This window comes from Tarenaya hassleriana, unplaced genomic scaffold (genome assembly GCF_000463585.1).
Source record: "Tarenaya hassleriana unplaced genomic scaffold, ASM46358v1 Cleome23, whole genome shotgun sequence".
Lineage (NCBI taxonomy): Eukaryota > Viridiplantae > Streptophyta > Magnoliopsida > Brassicales > Cleomaceae > Tarenaya > Tarenaya hassleriana.
The window spans coordinates 1,097,698-1,108,646 of record NW_010965625.1 but is presented as its reverse complement, the minus strand read 5'-3'; the positions used below and the strand labels follow the sequence as shown (position 1 = coordinate 1,108,646).

The 10,949-nt window shown below is 37.2% G+C and overlaps 1 pseudogene; it reads left to right on the top strand.

Annotated features, from left to right (window-relative positions):
* Positions 1-7,733, top strand: part of LOC104815414 — a 9,242-nt pseudogene extending 1,509 nt beyond the window's left edge.
* Positions 7,734-10,949: the final 3,216 nt, after the last annotated feature.

The window sequence follows — 10,949 nt, the reverse complement described above, 5'->3', positions numbered from 1 at the left end:
ATTATTATTATTATTATTATTATTATTATTATTATTATTATTATTATTATTATTATTATTATTATTATTATTATTATTATTATTATTATTATTATTATTATTATTATTATTATTATTATAGATAACAATATTATTAATATTATTATTATTATTATTATTATTATTATTATTATTATTATTATTATTATTATTATTATTATTATTATTATTTTCTATGTTTATCAGTTTATGTATGCATTATGGTTGCTTGCATGGGTCTCATTCGTTGACCCATTCGTTAATTTAGGGCAAACATATTGACTTATATTCATTTTCTAAAAATATGTTATATTTTTTTAATCGAAATTTAAGTAATTTCAAACTAGATTATAGTGAAACAGACTTTATTTTTGGATATTCCATTGCGGCATAAAATACATCAATACGTAGTTTTTTAAAGTTCTATTCAGCAGCATAATTTTTTCTTAAATATTAAGTGATAAATACACAAAACTAGAAAAATATTATAAAAAATTATGAAATATCTAAAAAATGATTGAATGTACCGTTACTAACGTTAATTGTCTAACCAAATATCACAATTGAAGTTGATGTGGCGAAATTTTGATGTAAGTAAATTCCATTTCACTGTCACACATTAGCGAAAAAAGATCACGTCAACAAAAGATTTCCAAAGGAGTGAAATTGCAAAAAAAAAAAATATATATCTATATATATACATACTTAAATAATAGGGAGATTCACATATTAAATACTGAACTTTAACCAAATTTTCAAATTAAATACTTAACTATCTTACTTCCAAATTAAATACTCAACTATATTGAAATTCACAAATAAAAACTAAACTTTGCAAATTTTAACATATACCTAAAGGATAATCCAAAACAAAACCCTTTACTTTTTTTTCATCACAATTTAAACCCTATACTTTTTTTATCCAAAAAAACCCTAAACTTTTCAAAATTTTAAAAATGATACACATTAATATACATATATTAATTATTATAAGCACAAAATCAATTACACATTTATTTTCCACAAAATTAATTGTAAATTTATTTTATATATTTATATGTATATATATGTTTTATATATATGTAAGATATATGTATTTTTTCCTAAAAATCAGTATATATATAAGAAACTATTTATTATTTGTATATTGTTTTATATATAAGAAACTATTTTTCAAGAACATGTTTTTTTGGACAATTTAACTCATATAAAAATAATAAATAATTTCTTATATATATAAAAAATTTAGGAAAAAAATACATATACCATACATATATAAAACATATATATACATATAAATATGTTTTTGGAAAATAGTTTTTTATATATAAAACAATATACAAATAATAAATAGTTTTTTATATATATAATAATTTTTTAGGAAAAAAATACATATATCACGCATATATATAAAACATATATATACATATAAATATATAAAATAAATGTACAATTAATTTTGTGGAAAATAAATGTATAATTGATTTTGTGGAAAATAAATGTACAATTAATTTTGTGGAAAATAAATGTGTAATTGATTTTGTGCTTATAATAATTAATATATGTATATGAATGTGTATCATTTTTAAAATTTTGAAAAGTTTAGGGTTTTTTTGGATAAAAAAAGTATAGGGTTTAAATTGTGATGAAAAAAAAGTAAAGGGTTTTGTTTTGGATTATCCTTTAGGTATATGTTAAAATTTGCAAAGTTTAGTTTTTATTTGCGAATTTCAATATAGTTGAGTATTTAATTTGGAAGTGAGATAGTTAAGTATTTAATTTGGAAATTTGGTTAAAGTTGAGTATTTAATATGTGAATCTCCCTAAATAATATATATAAATATATACACACACGTTGACATGGCAGCATTTGGGGATTCCTTAAACCGGAACAAACCAAAATTGGGCTAAGACCTCAAAAATGCTGACGTGGCATGTGGGAACAAAATACCCAAACCCGCCGATTCTGGAGTCATTTTTGCCCTACACACACACTCCCCTCTCTCTCTCTCTCTCTCTCTCTCTCTCTCTCTCTCTCTCTCTCTCTCTCTCTCTCTCTCTCTCTCTCTCTCCCACCCCTCCCGTCCACGGCAACATGAGGAGCTCGAACCACGGCGGGGAACGGTTGGACGCGGTGGTGGCGGGTCCTCGGCGGCCGTGGACAAGGATGTTGAGTACTTCTGTACCTACGCGTTTCTGTACCACCAGAAGGATATGCTCTCCGACCGAGTTCGCATGGACGCTCACTACAATGCCGTCTTCGAGAACAAGCATCACTTCTCCGGGAAGGTAAACTTCACTTTGTTCTTACATGCATATGCTCCGTGTGCTTGTATTTGCATGTGCATGTGTGTGTGTGTGTGTGTGTATGTGGGTAAAGTTCAAATCGCTTGTAAAAAACTGTGTGTGTGTATACATTTGTTTTGAGTTTCTTATGGTTTTGTGTTTTGCTTGCAATACTATCAAATTAGCTGCTAATAGAGCACAGATTAGGATGTGTTAAGCTTGATTATGGCCAATAATACATCAAATTGATTTCCAGTCTGGTAATGCTCAACCATTATAGGATTCGAGATTTAATCTCAATTCGTTTTATGTAATTTGCTTGGGGGCTATAGAGATGTTAGCATGTTGGTGGACTTATTAGCATTTCTGGTTGATATTAGAACACATGAATCTGCATTGTATTGATCTTTCGCGAAGTTTGACTGACTGCTTATACATGTTTCCGGTGAAGACCGTCTTGGATGTGGGAACAGGGAGCGGCATTCTTGCGATTTGGTCAGCTCAAGCCGGTGCAAGGAAGGTTTGTGCCGTGGAAGCTACTAAGATGGCTGATCATGCTCGTGCGCTTGTCAAAACCAATAATCTTGACCATGTTGTCAAGGTGAAGGAATATACCCTTTACAAAATTGCACGAGTTTTGTCATGTAAGTGATGTAATACAACTTGTTGAATATAACGATCATACAAGAAGAAATTTGATGAATGCTCTCATGTGCACATATATGACGTTGCATGTGTTGCATGTGCACACGAGAAGGAATGAAAGGAAGAGAAACAAGGATTGATCCAAGAACCAAAAACACGCATCGACTTTATCCAAATGGGATTAAGGAAAAGCCGATGGATGTGTGAAATAGAAAAGGGCCGAGAGAAAGAGAGAAACATGGAGATGAGAACGAACCAAGTACGAGGCCATTTCATTAAGTGTGCGAGAAAATGTACAACGGGAGCCCGGTCTGTTCCGGCAACGTTGGCCGGAACGAACCGGCGAACAAACTCAAGAGAGAGACTTACAAGAGAGAGAGACTCGGTGTAAAAGAAAAGAGAGAATTCTAGGATGTTCATCAGAGCGATTCGATCTGCTCTATATATTTTTTTTTTCTCAATCTCTTTTTTTTTTTTTAGTTTTGGATGTTCATATATCCAAATCTTTCAAATAGGAGTAAAAATCCCAAAATCAAACGAGGTGCTGTGACAAAAAGAAGTCAAACCTAAAAACTCTAAGATCAAGCGAGGTGCTATGACAAAAAGAGTTAAAGGTAGAACTTCAAAGTCAAGCGAAGTGATTTGAACATGGATAATATTCTATAAAAGAACTAAATTTGGTGTTCATGGATTTTTCAAAAGACAATGAAAATGTCTATGGATTTTTATCGCATTATCTTTTCAAGATTGATTTTTGCATTCTTTCAAAATTAATCTTGCGGGGGAATGTTGAAGTAGGAAAATGAATATGTGATTGGAGAAAAATCTAGATTTTGGAGGAACACAATATTATGTTAAATATTGTGAATCATATTTATTTCCGTTATATCTATATTTCCTTTTATTTCATTTGTTAATTTTCCTATAAATATGTGAGTTATTTTCATTGTAATGAAACAAGAAGAAGAAGAGATGTAGCAATATTCCTTTCTATTTGTCTTATTTTATTTCCGTATTTTATTTTTCTTCATGGTATCAGAGCATAAGGTCTAGAGGATCTTGTGTTTTTTATTCCGCTGCGAAATCGAAGCATATTCCCTCTCGGTTGTGTGTATACCGAAGAGGAGCCTGCTCATTTCATTTTTCAAAATTTTGTTCTCCCTTTTGGTCATTCATTCAAACCAAAAGAAGAGGTTTCTTCAAGTGAATCGTTGGCCATTCATTCGAGTCACGGTTCACCATATTTTCTTGTCTCTCTTGGTCTTTTCATTTCAAATCGAGAAGAATTTTTTTTTGGTCATATCTCATTCTCACTACAATATGCGTGAGTATTGTGATAGTGATTGTGAGTATGAAGAGGTTTATGAAGAACCAGAATACAAAGAGCATTGGGATGTTGAAGACGTCTTAGCCAAAATACCCAAGTCGCTAAGAAAGACGTTGGTGCAAAACGCCAGTACACACAATATTATTGAGTTAAGTGTTTCTCTACTTGAAGATTTATTTCGAACTAACGAATTTTTTGAAATGATGCAAAAAGCACAGGTTGAAAGTAAAGAAAAATTACCTCAAGATGTTGAAGAGCCTTCCTTACACGACGAAGGTCTAGAGAACACCGAGTACATGGTTGTTCCAATGGTTGAAGAGATACACACCATGACCATAGACCATGACAAGAAGAATGGGTCGGATGATGAATCCTTGGATGAAGAAATGAGTCCAATGGATATGATGATGAATGAATGATGAATGACTTAACCACGGAGGACAAGAGTCCCGAAAAAGAGGCATCACACACATCCACAATTATCCCTCATCCGAGCATACAAAGGCATCCGAGCATCTCTTTCATCAAATGGCAAAATAATCGAGTTTGTAATCTTTTCTTTTTCCCTATCCCTTTAAAAATTTGTTTTTAAATGATATGCTTGGTTTTGTTAGTGTTTTTGGACATAAACAATACAAAATAATCCTAAAGATTTGTGGTGTCGAGAAGTTCACGAGTGAGGGGGAATGGCATGATACACTCGTATCCTTCTCTACCGAAGAAGATATATCTGATCACAACTTGATGGCATTACCTATGAGTTTTAACAACTCTAGGTTTGGTAAAAATATTCTCAACCCTTATATTCTTTATCTTAGAAGACATATTCATGAGTTGCATATCGAAACACAAAACATAATTGTCCTAAACATTTTTAATCATGTAAAAGATATAACCAATTTGTTTCTAGAGTTTAATAAACATTTGAGTGATATTTTTAGTATAAATATAAAACCATACATTAATTTCACTCGCCAAATGGCGTTCCATGTTTCAAAATCATTAAACTTAGCATTCATCCACATTAGAATATTATTCTTACTCTTGTTCGATGAAAGTCACATTGTTGCACGTTTATACTCGGTTCTTCGTATCAAACGGAGTGCAACAGCCTCCCTTGCGATTTCTAACAATTTTATTGAGTTTATATAGAAGATGAAACAGAAAAGGACATGTGCTATGGTGGATAAGCTAAAGGAACCGACATGGGAAACAATCACTCACTTGATGGGAACCGGCTCGAACATGAAGACATCCTCGACAAGATCGGCTTTTCGACATTTCTCCAAGCCAATCTTGAGGGGGAATGTTGAATATAACGATTATACAAGAAGAAATTTGATGAATGCTCTCATGTGCACATATATGACGTTGCATGTGTTGCATGCTAATCATAAATGAAACAAAGGTGGCTTCCTTCCATAACACGTGAACAAAGGACTTGAAGATTATATGGCCGATTGCATATATTATGGAGATATTTGGATGGTGATATGGCAAGACATATGGCGTGAAGGAGAAGAATTAAATCGACAACACATCAATCATTTATGGGAGACATAGAAGACTTTCCGTATGCATGCACGCAACAATATCTTGCCTTATCTTTAGATCCTTAGCCGTTTATTTTGATTCTAAAGTTATTTTATTTCTTTTCTCATACATATTGTGTTGCTAATAATCAGCAATCCATTGTATATAAATTCTGGACATTTGTACAGATTAATAGAAGACGAATAAGGGACTCAGTCCCCTTTGCATCATTCTCCACTCTTTTCTGTTATTCTTCTTTGTTTTATATAGAACAAATACTCATTCGAATCATAAAATCTTCACAACTGACCCTCATCATCGGCTTTGTGCTCTGAGCTTGCTGCCATGAAAAACATTCTGTTTCCTTGGCTGTTAAATTTCGTCATGCTGGTTGAGTTCAACAGGTATCCTAGTCATGCCCGCATGTGGCTGGCCCCGATCAAATCTTCTCAAGCTGGTCGTAAAAAGAACGATTACGAAGAAGCCATGGACAACTGGCATAATTTTTCAGATGAGATCAAGAACTACTATGGTGTTGATATGAGCGTTTTAGCAAAGCATTATTCTGATGAACAAGAGAAGTATTACTTAGAGGTAAGTTTTATATAAAGTGTGTGGACATTCACTGAAAACTATAACAGAGAGCTTTTGAAAACTTGTAATAAGTTGTGTTAATTGGCAAAGAACTAATAATAATCTAAGGACACCGGCTACGTTTTCCTTTGGGTTATATAGCTTTATATTTCATCGTAGTAAAACTCTAGACGTGATATTCTTACATTATTAGAAATGATCTTGTATGCTTTGTGTTTTGATGAAATTATTTAATCGAACCTAACACCAATACAACGTGATAAAATTCGTTCTTTCGTTTTTTTTGTCCCACAGACAACTGACAGAATTTAATAATGGAAACTTTAACAAAGATTTTGGAGTTTCACAAATAAAGACATTCGTGAGAAAATAACCATTGAAAGAGAGACATTAATCAAGGAGATAGAATAATGAGAAATGACGTTTTTGTATTTTTCTCCGATGCTAAAGTCTGAGCTTTACATCTCTTATTTATAATGCATTAAAATATCAAAACAAACCCAAAAATCTGCATCGACTTTAATGGGTCAAGCGCAATACTAGGTCTTCTCAGACTTATTCAACCTAAAATAAAACAACCGAAAATAATAACTTCAAAAACTAAACGGCAACAAAATAAACACGTGAGGAGAACATGGTTAACTCCAACAACAGCTATGTGGAATAACTTGAGCCCACAACAAGTGATAGGGATCCCTACCGTTATTAAGGAGATTTTGATTGTTTGACCACCACGATCAGTGATATTGCCGAAGTAAGATCACATGTCCTGTCAACCATCAGCTTTCGGGATTCTAGACTCTGTGGCTTTGGTGGTTGGTTCGATGTTCACTTTCGAGTACATTCCCTTGGATTTACATCTCATGAAAACCGAGCACGTTGAACAAAATTCTTATATTACTCGTTGTTTTGATGACCTGCAGGGAAGGAAAGAGGACCCTGCACTGCGAGAAATTGAGCTAACCACAGCTCCTAGCGACGATTATTGCATCCATTGGGGACAACAGGTTTGTTTGCACGAAACCATATACGATGGCTCGGTTTCATTGGTTTTGCGACGAGGTTTTAATCTGAGGCCAGTTCTGATCATGTATATGGCAGGTTTTGGTTCTAAACCCTACAGTTGACGTGGGGGAAGGCGATCATCTGAGTTTCTCATTGTTAATGACTCGTTCGAAGGAAAATCACCGGTTAATGGAGGTCGAGCTCGGATGCGAGATAAAACAGTCTTCTGGGAACCCAGTGATAGACTTTGGAAAATATATTTTGATTATTGATTCTCAAATGACATATATGAGTTTATATACAAGTATGACACGAGCAGAATTAGGAAGATATGATACACAAATCAAATCATTGAAGATATACTCCTATAGATATGGTAACTGCTAATATGCCCCCGCAAGATCGATGTCGGTTGCGAGGCCGATCTTGGTTCGAAGAGATTCAAAGCGTCCACGAGGTAAGGGCTTAGTGAGTGCGTCGGCGAGCTGGTCCATAGAGGAGACATGTGATACGCGAAGCGTCTTGTCTTGGACAAGACCACGGATGTAGTGATAATCGATTCCCACATGTTTCATGCGTGAGTGAAAGACAGGATTCGCCGCAAGATAGGTTGCACCAACATTGTCGCAATAAACAACCGGCATGGACGTAAGACTGATTCGAAGCTCCGAAAGTAAAGATAGGATCCATTGTACCTCTGAGGCGGTGGTAGAGACGGATTTGTATTCAGCCTCGGTAGAAGATTTCGCCGTGAATCTTTGCTTCTTAGATGACCAAGAAACGGGATTGCGACCGAGGTATACAATGTGGGCTCCCGTAGATGTGTAATCATCGCGGTCGCCTCCCCAATCTGCATCCGAATATGCGTGCAAGGACATAGGAGAGGAAGATAGGAAGATACCATGTGTCTTTGTACCATTGAGATACAGTAATATACGCTTCAATGCTTGCCAATGTTCCGATGTAGGGCTGTGCATGTATTGAGCTAACTTGTTAACCGCATAGGCAACGTTCGGCCTTGTGAAAAGAACGTATTGGAGACTGCCCAATACTCGACGGTATTCACTGGGGTCATCGAGAGTAGTCCCCGAACGACGGCTGAGTGTCGAAGTGGAAGGCATAGGTGTGGAGACCGGTTTCGCAGCAGCCATTGAGTGGCGGGTAAGGATGTCCGAGATATAGCGCTTCTGAGTAAGTAGGATGCCCTTGGATGTGTGTGTCACTTCAACCCCGAGAAAATAAGACAGGGATCCGAGATCTTTGATGGAGAACCGTCTTGCGAGAGTATCGATGAATCGTTGAATCTCCATGTTGTTGTTGTCGGTGATGATGATATCATCCACGTACACGAGGATGTATATTCTCACTCCGTCGCGGTCAAGGATAAACAGAGACGTATCGGAGATGGCATTAGTAAAGCCGGAGAGAATGAGGAATCGGCAAAGTTCGTTAAACCATGCCCTTGGAGCTTGCTTGAGGCCATATAGTGCTTTGTGTAGTTTGCACACATAGGAGGGTTTATCGCGATCAATGAAACCCGGAGGTTGAGATAGGTATACAGCCTCATCCAGAGTTCCTTGCAAGAACGCATTATTGACGTCAAACTGTCGAAGGTTCCATCTGCGAGTTACCGCAATGGTGAGGACCACACGAATGGTAGCATGTTTAATAACCGGGCTGAATGTGTCGGTGTAATCAATTCCTGGACGTTGGTGAAAGCCTTTGGCAACGAGTCTTGCTTTGTACCTGTCAAGGGAACCATCAGAGAAACGTTTAGTCTGAAATACCCATTTGCACCCGATAACATTGTGAGACGGATCCGGTGGCACAAGACTCCAAGTCCCATTTCGAATTAAGGCGTTGAATTCCTCCTCCATTGCATTGCGCCATTTCGGATTTTTCAAGGCTTGCGAAGCACATGATGGTTCAAGGTCTTGGTGTGGTTGTAGAGATACAGTGAGGTTGAGTTTTGTGGTCGGTTTGGAGATTTGGTTTTTGGATCTAGTGACCATGGGATGTCTGTTTGGTTGTGGTGCAATGGGCAATATTGGTTCGGTCGATGTTGATGTAGGTGACGTGTCGGGTAAGGCATCGGGCGAAGAGTGCATGGATGGGTCTGGCGTCGTGTGTGGAGGAGTGGCAGAGGGCGTCGGTGTTGGATTCAGACGCGGTGGCGTATCTGGCAAGAGACGAGGTGTGTGTTGAATGGCCAGTGGACATGGGACTCTAGAGGAAAGAGGTGGTGATGGGAAGGAACTAGTGGCGACTGATGGAACAAGGTCGGAGTGGTGACTGGAATATGGAAACTCAGTTTCGATGAAGTCTACATGACGGGAGATGTAGAGACATGATGTCGGGACATGGAGACATAGAAAGGCACTTTGGGTGAGTGAGTACCCGACGAACACACAAGGAGCTGACCGAGGAGATAGTTTGTGAGGAGTATATGGGCGGAGCCAAGGAAAGCACAAGCAGCCAAAGGTTCGGAGTTTGGAGTAGTTTGGAGGTTCCCCGAGAAGTGTTTCATAAAGAGACCGACGATGAAGGGATGAAGATGGTAGGCGGTTTATTAGGTAAACCGTCGTTGGTAAGGCGTAGGTCCATAGCTCGGTGGGGATTTTTGCACGAGTGAGTAGGGTAAGTTCGGTTTCCACAATGTGTCGGTGCTTTCGTTCCGATATTCCATTTTGTTCCGGTGTGTGGGGTGGAGAGGTATGATGGGAAATGCCATGGGAGGATAAGTAATTCCTTAAGGAAATATATTCCCCACCATTGTCGGTAAAGAGGGTGACTATTTTTTGGTTGAAACGATTTTCAACGAGACTTTTGAAACGTGGAAAAATGGTTGCGACATGGGATTTTTGACGGATAGGGAAGAACCAAGTGTAACGAGAAAAATGATCTATGAAAATGACATAGTACTTGAACCCGTCAAACGAAGTGATTGGTGATGTCCAAACATCCGAATAAACAAGTTCAAGAGGGCGAGAAGATTTGGCCGAAGAAGAATAGAAAGGAAGTTTATGTGTTTTATTGATATGGCAAGACTCACAAGACCAAGAACGATTAGAACTACATGACAAAGGAAGGGAAAAACTCGAAACAATGAAATTAAGTACTTCTCGGGATGGATGGCCTAATCTAGAGTGCCACTCGGAAAGAGATGTTTTGGCACTGGAGAGTGCAAGAGACGGGGGCGGTTTATTGGTGGGTTGAGACGAGGAGGAAGATGGCCATTCATACATACCGTGCTTAAGTGGGCCTCTTGCTAGGATTGCCCTCGTGTTGAGATCCTTCACCTAAAAGGAGTGAGAGAAAAATTCCACAGACACGTTATTAGAGAGGCAAAGTTGATGAATTGATAAGAGATTACGATGCATGGTCGGGACATAAAGAATGTTATGAAGCTTAAGTGGGTGAGATTTAGAAGGAAGAGTAGAGGAACCAGTGTGTGTTATCGCAAGCCCTGAGCCATCGCCAATGACAACTTCGTCATCTCCATGATACGGTGAGTGTAACGATAGATTCGCCAGATCAGATG